Here is an 8502-nt window from a genome sequence, read left to right as displayed (position 1 = left end):
TCCCTCCCCCCACCACTGGCTTGTAAAACATGCCAGGTGTGGGACCAGCAGTTAGTGTAATGGCTGTCACTAGGCTCCCATGTAGTTTACCACGGTTTGCGTCCCGGAATTCGGTGGCTTTAACTCACGCTGGGCACTGTGTGTGTGCCCAAGAAAGCAAGAGGAGAATGGAGAAGGGATTGCGGCCTGGCCATCCCCCCTGGGGGGGGTGACTTCTCACTGTCTTTCAGGCGAGCACACGCACCCTACAACAAAAACCTCTTAAAAAAAAAAAAAAAAAGCCAGGTGTGTGTATATCCCAAATCCCCAATAGTATGGAGAAGGGATTGTGGTGTGACCACACTCCCTCCCAGGAGTTAATTTCTCAATCCCTCTGGCCAGTGTAACAAACCCTATACCTGGTGATCCAAGGAGATCAAGTCTATAAATGGGGAATGAATCATTGCTTTAAGTGATGAAATTTTGGTTTTAGCTGAGGGAGGATGAACATCAATGATACTAAGTTCACAGGAGTGAAAAAGTGTAGAGAAATGAAGGCCTATGCCCAAACCCAAAGTAAAAGCATGAATTTTCCCATGTTACACCCTATTAAAAGTATTAAGTGGAAGGAAAATTTTTCCAACAGGATTTTACAATTCCTAAAATCTAAGTATTTCTGAATAACTTCTCCAATGAATTAGACAAATGAGATATCCCTATTTTACTATAAATAGCAAAAATGGTGACTAAATAGGGTATGCACGTTGTATAAAGTGGCAGAATTTAACATTTAAAGCAATGTCTCCCATTACCGTATCAATATGGGTTTGGCTAAACATTTTGAAACTTACCCAGTCCTCTATTTTTGTAAATTAGTACCTGCCCACTAGTACACTAGATCCTCAATCATAGCTATGTATCAGAATCAACCACACCACCTTTTATGAAGACATGTAGCACTCCATATCATCCAAATCAGGATTTCAGGGGACTGCAGCCAAAGTGAATGCACTGCCATACGTACAACAAAACCTCATACGTCCATTGATACTATACCACTTACTCAACTAGAAGTCAAGAGTAACCTGACTCAATGGCATCTAGGAAATCTTTATAGTCTTCAAATCAATAGGCACTCTGAATGAAAGTCAACAAAGGGTAACAGATGATAATCAATTTATTAAAATAGTTGACTTAGGCATCTGCAATGGTGACTTCAACCTCAACTCCTGGTTCGATACTGATGGAAGTAATCTGTTTAACAATCTCAGAAGGACTGTGCAAATCAATGAGTCGCTTGTGAATTCTCATCTGGAAACGATCCCAAGTCTTAGAACCTTCACCACAAGGTGTTTTTCTTGTAGTGATTCTCAATGTCTGCAACAAAAGACAAAGGAAACCTTATAGTTTTATGCTTGTCCTGAGTGCATGTGAAAAATCAGTACTTTTAAAATTCTCCATCCCACTGTTCCTCCTAAATCAACAGGTTTTCAGACACCATTAATTAAAAAATGGCAAGTCCATTTTCACTCTCAGAACAGCTTGTACACATTAAGCAATGTATCACAGCAATAAAGTGAAGTCACCTCTAATCCTTAGTATTCTTTATACCAACCAAGTTCTGCCAATAACTTTAATTTGGGTTTCTGCTGTTAGCATCAGCAAGACAAATTCTTTTGGCAGTCAAACCCCTTAAGTGCAAAAACTTGAATTTATACATCCAGAAGCAACTCCTACACCCTGATCTGAGGATTTGTCTTTACCTTGGTTGGCATCCGAACTGGTCCTTTCACCTTGAGATTCTTTTCCTTTGCACCTCTGATTAAGTCAGCACACACTACGAGCAAATCAAAGCATCTCTTAGTTCACACAAAACAAGTTAAAATCAACTTCAATTTCAACTTTAGCTGGCTCAGAATAGCGTATAAAATTATCACCATAATTCAACATAGTAGGTTATCTCCTCATCGCCAACTGTTAAATGGGTCTTGTGAAAAGCAGCAAAAAGAAACTTTAGACCATTCTTTTAAGCTCTGCATCTTACGAAGTCTGAGTCGACCTCGGACGTTAAGTCAAATTTTTGACTTTCTGTCCAAAGGCCTCACACCAAAACCCACAGTACTGACCTTTCTCCAGGGACTTTACGTTGCGGCTGGTTAAAGTAATTCTAATTCGGTGAATGGCCACCTCTGGCTCCACAGGTGTTTTTCCAGTATCTTTAAAAGCCTGATTTACACAGACGAGAAAAGTAAAGCTAAAGTCAGCTATCACTTGTAGAGGAAAAACTTCACTAGTAAGTCCCTTGGGTTCCTCCCCCATTTTCGAGCTTACTGAGAGAGCGGGTCTCCCCCATACCGCCTGCCCTCACCCCGGCATCCGCCCCAGAGGACTGCGAGCCCCGGCCCCGATGGCGCCACGGCGCCTTCCCTTTACCATGGCTGCGGCGCGGCTTCCTGACCGACTTGTTCCTCGGCGAGAGCGAACAGCGGTGAGTCAGGAGCAGAGCGGGCCGCCGAAGATCCCCGCCACCTGCGTCCGCTTCTTCCGCAAAGAGAAAGGCGCGCGGCCCGACCGGTATTTATATAGCACGCTTTCATCCGGGTCCCACACGCCCCGGAAGAGGAACAGCTCCGCACACTCCAGACGCGAGCGAGCGAGGCCGGGCCGCAGCCCCACGGAGTTGGCGAGAAAGGTGTGGCTGCTGCTCCCCCTGTCGGCAAGGCGGACCCAGAGCCGCGCGGGCTGAGGTCTCCGCCAGCGGAGCCGCCACCTGCTCCCGGCCGGACAGGCGAGCTTGATACCCGAAGCTGAGCTCTTCCCTGTCGCCGTCGTAAAGTGCAGATAAGCTTTGTGGCTTTTACACTGCCACTTGGGCTTCCCTTACAAGCCCAATCACTCGTTCTTTAAACACGCGAAGTGCTTATAACTGACACGGAAACCGGGGGTCACGATTTTGACACGCTAGACACGTGCTATGCCAGCTTCTGGCTTCTCGGCCGGCAGTGGCATCTCCATCTATTCCAGGGAAGGACCAGAATCCTGGGAAAGCGAGGGCGAGGCCGGCTGCGGGGACTGTCCGGGTGGGGTGCGCTGCCCATTTCGCCACCCGGCTCCACGGCGGTCTCCCGGCTGCTCGGGTCACGGGAGGCTGGCCAAGACCCCCGAGACTGGACAGCTCTCCATGTCGAACCAAGTGCGCGCAAAGCCCGGGAGGGGCAGCCGAGCCGAGCAGCGCAGGAGCTGGCCCTGAACCCTGGGAGCCCAGGCGGGTTAAACCGTCGACACCGCGGACTCGGGCTTTGCAGCGCGGAGGGAGGTCCGAGACCTGTTATCTCACAGGGACGCTGCGAGCGGGCGTGAGCGCCGGGACACAAACGGGTGTGCAACGGAGCTCTTAGGAGAGTTTGACTCGACGCTTCCGTCAAATAATCGCATTGAGTTACGTGGTGATAATCGGACATGGCTAACAACTGACTTTCTTTGGCTCGCGGTATATTCTAGGCTTTGCTGCCAGTTAACAATCGACTTAAATGTTAAGATTTGGATGTTTTCCAATTTACTTATTTTGAAAAGTAATCCACGGCCTGTAAATACTCTGTTAGCAGAATTTGCAGCAGCCTCTAAAACCTTGCAGTCCCATTTCAGTAGCTGTGAGACCCAGCTTACTGGTTTCACTTGTTAGTGGTCCTGTACTTTCGGCACATGGACTCCTAGGCTTGCTTTGCCTTGAGGGTACCTGAGGAAATACAGAAGGAAGTTAATTTCCTGGAAAGTAACCATTTGGGGAAAAAAGGAAAAGGAATTGCCATGTAGAAAAGGCAAGATAGACCTTTGGGAAAATGGCCCATGCGACTGGAACTAGGGAACAGCTGGTTAGGGTGGTGTTAGGGGCCGGCCCAGCTGGTGGCATGGTGGTTTAGGCAGCGGATTCCACAGGGCTGACTGTGTGTTTGAGTTCACACCATGTGCATTTGAGAAACACACCATGTGCGTGTGCTTGTGCGCCCAGAGTCCCCGAAAGGGAGAATTGGAGAAGAGATTGTGGTGTGACCATGCCATGCCCCCGAGAGGAAGCGTTCTCACTTCCCCTCTCGCCCATTCTGGCCGTCTGCCTCTCTCCCACTAGACTATGAGCCCTCTAGCAAAAAATAAAACATTAATTTCCGCTATCCTATGTGCCCTCTAGCAAAAAATAAAACATTAATTTCAGACAAATATTTGACAGATGTAATGAACAAAATCACTTTTTTTTTTTTTTTTTGGAAAATAGTATGACAGTTCTTCAAAAAACTGAAAACAGAGCTACCATGTGACTCAGCAATCCAAAGGAAAGAAAGTCCGTTTCTCTGAGTACTAGCAGGTGTTCATACCAGCGAAGACGTGGACACAGCCTGCATGTGCCCATCAGCAGATGAACGGACAAGAAAACGTCTCCAGTATGACGACAGCTCCAGGAAAATGACGTCTATCCGACTTTGAAAAAGAAGGCACTTCCTGTCCTTTTGTGGCAATAAGCCTGGAGGACATTATTCTAAGAGAAAGAAGCCAGGCACAGAAAGACAAAACCTGTAAGATCTTAATTCTGTGTGAAATCTAAAATGATCAAACTCATCGAAGCAAAAGCAGGATGGTGGTTACCTGGAGGCAGGGAGGGAGGCGGTTTGGGGAGTTGCTGGGGAAAAAAAATCACTACTTTAAAGCTTATTAGTTGGAATTTCAAACAGTCTGTTGTATTTGTCTCTTGAAAAATAGCAGCTGCTGTGGTGCCCAGACTTCTATTTAAAATACGGGGTTTTTTTACAGAGATTTTTTTGTTTTGCTATAGGGCACGTGCACTTGCCAGAGAAACCGAAAGTGAAAAAAATCACACACACACACCGGCAGATGGCCACACCGCAATCCCTTCTACTCCATTCTCCTCTCAGTATGTGTTTTAAGCCACTGGGTCTGGGACTCGAACCATAGTCAACTATATGGGAGTCCAGCGACATAACCATTACACCATCTGTTGGTCCCCAAAATATGTTTTAATATTAGATGTAAACTAGAGACCTTCAGTTAGCATAGTTCGAGTCCTGGTGGCTTAAACTTAAGCCAGGCATGTGTGCATGCGTGCCCAGGATCCTGAGAGAAGAATGGAGGAGAAGGGATGGCAGCATGGCCATCCCCCCTGGGGGGTGATTTCTCGCTTTCTGTCTCTCTGTCTCTCTCTGTCTGTCTGGCAAGCGCACGCGTCCTATAGCAAAAACCTCTCCAAAAAAAATTAGATGTAAGCTATTCACTAGAGGAAAAAGTAGAAGTAAACAATAAGCCAAAAAAAAAAAAAAAGAAAGAAAGAAAGAAAGAAAACATATAATTTCAGCATTTCCAAGATAGCCAATGTTTCCATCTGTAGGTATGTATGTATCTCTTTAAAAGAGGGCTTGTAACCTAGGTACAGTTTGGTACCCTACTTTATTCTTATAGGTTTTTTTTATTTTTAAATTATTAACTAATTAATGAGTTCATTTGATTTTTGTCAGAGGGTGTGTGCACTCACTAGAGAGAGAGAGCGAGAAAGCATTTCCCATAGGGATGGTCATACCGCAATCCCTTCTCCTCAGACCTTCCTTTCAGGATTTTGGGCATGCACACAAATGCACCTGGTGTGTTTCTCAAGTCCACAGGTCTGGGACCCAAACCACCTGGTCAGCTATGTGGAATCTAACTGTCTCAGCAGAGAGAAACAGAGAGCAAGAGACAGAGGGAAAGTGAGAAATCTCCCATTAGGGGCATGGCCATACCACAATCCCTTCTCCTCCATTCTCTTCTTGGGATTCTGGAAACACACGCACACACACCTGGAGTGATTTTCAAGCTGCCTTGTCAAGGACTCAAACCTGCGCATGGTCAGCCATGTGAGAATCCAGCCCCCTACATACCACACCACCTGCAGCACCTCCACCCACACCCGCCCCATCACTTTCAATAACTGAATGCTCATTAACTGTGTTGAAGACTCCTTCATAATTTGTTGAATCGGTCTTTTGTTTTTGACACTAAGTTTGTTTCCCACTCCAATAAACAATACCATGAGGTACAGGCTTATAGCGTGAGGTTTCTCAGTCTCAGCACAGTTGACATTTGGAGCAGGATAAATCTGTTTTGGGAGCTGTCTCGTGGCAGGATGTTTAGCGGCATCTCTGAGCTCTACCACCGGGTGCTAGCAGCAATGCCTCCTTCAGCGCTGAGGGACGCGTGTCCAGATGCTGTCAGAGGCCTCCTGTGTGGCAGAAGACCCTGGTCGAAAGCCAGTACTGCAGATGATTCTCTCAGCTCACCCTTTGCCTAGATCAACTAGTAGGTACTTGGATCTAGTCAAAGAAAAGGCTATTTTAAAATTTTTATTTTGTTTAGTTTTTGCTATAAGGGACATTGCACTCGTGCGCGGGTGAGAGAGGGGGAAAGTGGAAAACCACGCGTGGGATGGGGGCGTACCACAGTCCCATCTCCTCTATTCCCTTCTCTGGACTTAGGGCACACACACATGCCGGGCATGATTCTTGAGCCACCAGGTCTGGGACTCGAACCGCAAAGCTGGCCATGTGGGATCCAACACCTTAACTTCCACACAATCTGCTGGCCCCAGACTAAGGCTATTTTAAATACCTTGGTTTTGTGGAAATTGCCCTCTGTGAAGGTTGTACCCAGATAGATATTTCCTCCAGCAGTGTAATAAGGATGTGAGTGTGAAAAATTGAATTATTTTATTCTAACTTTAAGAATATCACTAAAACCATCATGAGAGCCTTCCCCCACCCCCAAATCTGTTGTAGGACGTGTATGCTTGCTGGAGAGAGAGCAAAAGAGAGAAAGCACTCCCAGTGGGGGTGGCCATGGAGTAGTCCTTTCTTCTCCATTCTCTTAGGATTTGGGGCATGCATACACCTGGTGTGTTTTTCAAGCCTCTGGGTCCAGGACTCAAACCAACACACAGTTGGTCACATGGAATCCAGCTGCCTTAACCACCATGCCACTGGCTGGCCCAAAATATTTTTTTCAATACCTGTATCCAAAGCCTTCCTTTACTAATTTTTGTAGGTTTTTTTGGAGAGGTTTTTGCTATCGGGCACGTGTGCTCGCCAGAAAGACAGAGAAAGAGAGACAGAAAGCGAGAAATTACCCCCCAGGGGGCATGGCCATGCCACAATCCCTTCTCCTCTATTCTCATCTCAGGATCTTGGGCACACACGCACATGTGCCTGGCATGAGTTTAAGCCACCAGGTCCGGGACTCGAACGGTGGTCAACTACATGGGAGTCCAGCAACATGGCCATTATGCCAACTGCTGGTCCCATAAATTTTGTAGTTCTTTTAAAATGGTCCAGTAGGGCCCAGCAGGTGGCATGGAGGTTAAGGTGCTGGATCCCACATGGGAGACTACACAGTTTACGTTCAGGACCTGTCAGCTTGAAAATCACAATGGGTGTATGGGTGTGCATGCACAAAATCCTAAGAGGTAACTGTAGCAGTTACCCCTGTCAAGTGATTTCTCACTACCCCCTTCTCTCTCTCTCTGACTCTCTGGTGAGCGCAGGCACCCTTTACCAAAACCTGAAAGAAAAGAAAAGGTCCAGTAAAGACTTTTGCCACCGGTGCCTGTGTGGGTCTGTGGACGGCCATCTACTGGTGTCTTGCTGCAATGACAGTGTCATCCGAAAGGTACACTCAGTGGTCCCAGCCCACTTAAATCACGGGAGATCTGTATACGCTTATGAATAGAATCATAAAGATAAATTGCCAAGTGAATATGGTTGTGTCTATTTAGACACTATTTTATTTACAGAATTTTTAGCCTAAATAAAAATTTTATATTAAACTTTAGTCTGAAATTTAAGAATAAAAACCAGAGAGAGTTTAAAAGTTTCTCTCGCCACTACGTCTATCGTGTTGAAGATGAAACACAGCGGCCATTCCTGTAGCTTCCTAGGGCTAGGTGAGAATAAGGGGCCAGTTGGCAAGGTGCCCCCACCGGGCAGTTCGAGTCCTTGACCCTGAGGCTTGAAAAATCACTGGGAGCAGTGCGTGTGTGCCCCTAAACTGCGAGGAGAATGGAGGAGAGGGGACTGTGGCGTGCCTACCCCCTGGGGGGTGATTTCTCACTCCCATCCCCCCCCCATCTCTCTCTCCATATATCCCATAGTAAATAAATAGAAAATAATACGGATTACGAGCAGCCCAGCATGGGAGGGTGGCCGGCACTGGTGGAAATGCCTGATCTGCGTTAGTGGTGATAGTCTGCTGCCCACGCCAACCCCGGGAGGGACGCACCGCTGTCCTGCCCACGCCCACCCCAGGAGGGAGCACCGCTGTCCTGCCCACGCCCATCCCCACCCCAGGAGGGACGTGCCGCTGTCCCGCCCACGCCTATCCTGGGAGGGACGCACCGCTGTCCTGTCCACTCTCCACTCCCACCCCAGGAGGGAACACTGCTGTCCTGCCCACGCCCACCCCCGGAGCGACCCGCCGCTATCCTGCTTGTGA

General features: G+C 47.4%; 1 long non-coding RNA gene and 1 other non-coding gene across 2 annotated transcripts; both read right to left on the bottom strand.

The window, feature by feature from the left end:
* Nucleotides 1–1239: 1239 nt before the first annotated feature.
* LOC102492754 (uncharacterized) lies at nucleotides 1240–2146 on the bottom strand. The gene is made up of 3 exons (XR_001370769.2): nucleotides 2106–2146; nucleotides 1743–1816; nucleotides 1240–1356 (listed from the first exon to the last, which is right to left on the bottom strand). It is a non-coding gene; the product is annotated as an uncharacterized LOC102492754 (long non-coding RNA).
* On the bottom strand, nucleotides 1885–1952 carry LOC114008770 (small nucleolar RNA U54). Its single transcript, XR_003550270.1, has one exon. It is a non-coding gene; the product is annotated as a small nucleolar RNA U54 (small nucleolar RNA).
* Nucleotides 2147–8502: the final 6356 nt, after the last annotated feature.

The sequence above is a fragment of the Tupaia chinensis genome, unplaced genomic scaffold (genome assembly GCF_000334495.1).
Source record: "Tupaia chinensis unplaced genomic scaffold, TupChi_1.0 Scaffold000046_3, whole genome shotgun sequence".
NCBI lineage: Eukaryota > Metazoa > Chordata > Mammalia > Scandentia > Tupaiidae > Tupaia > Tupaia belangeri.
The sequence above is the reverse complement of the archived record's forward strand: the minus strand, read 5'-3'. Positions and strand labels throughout refer to the sequence as shown.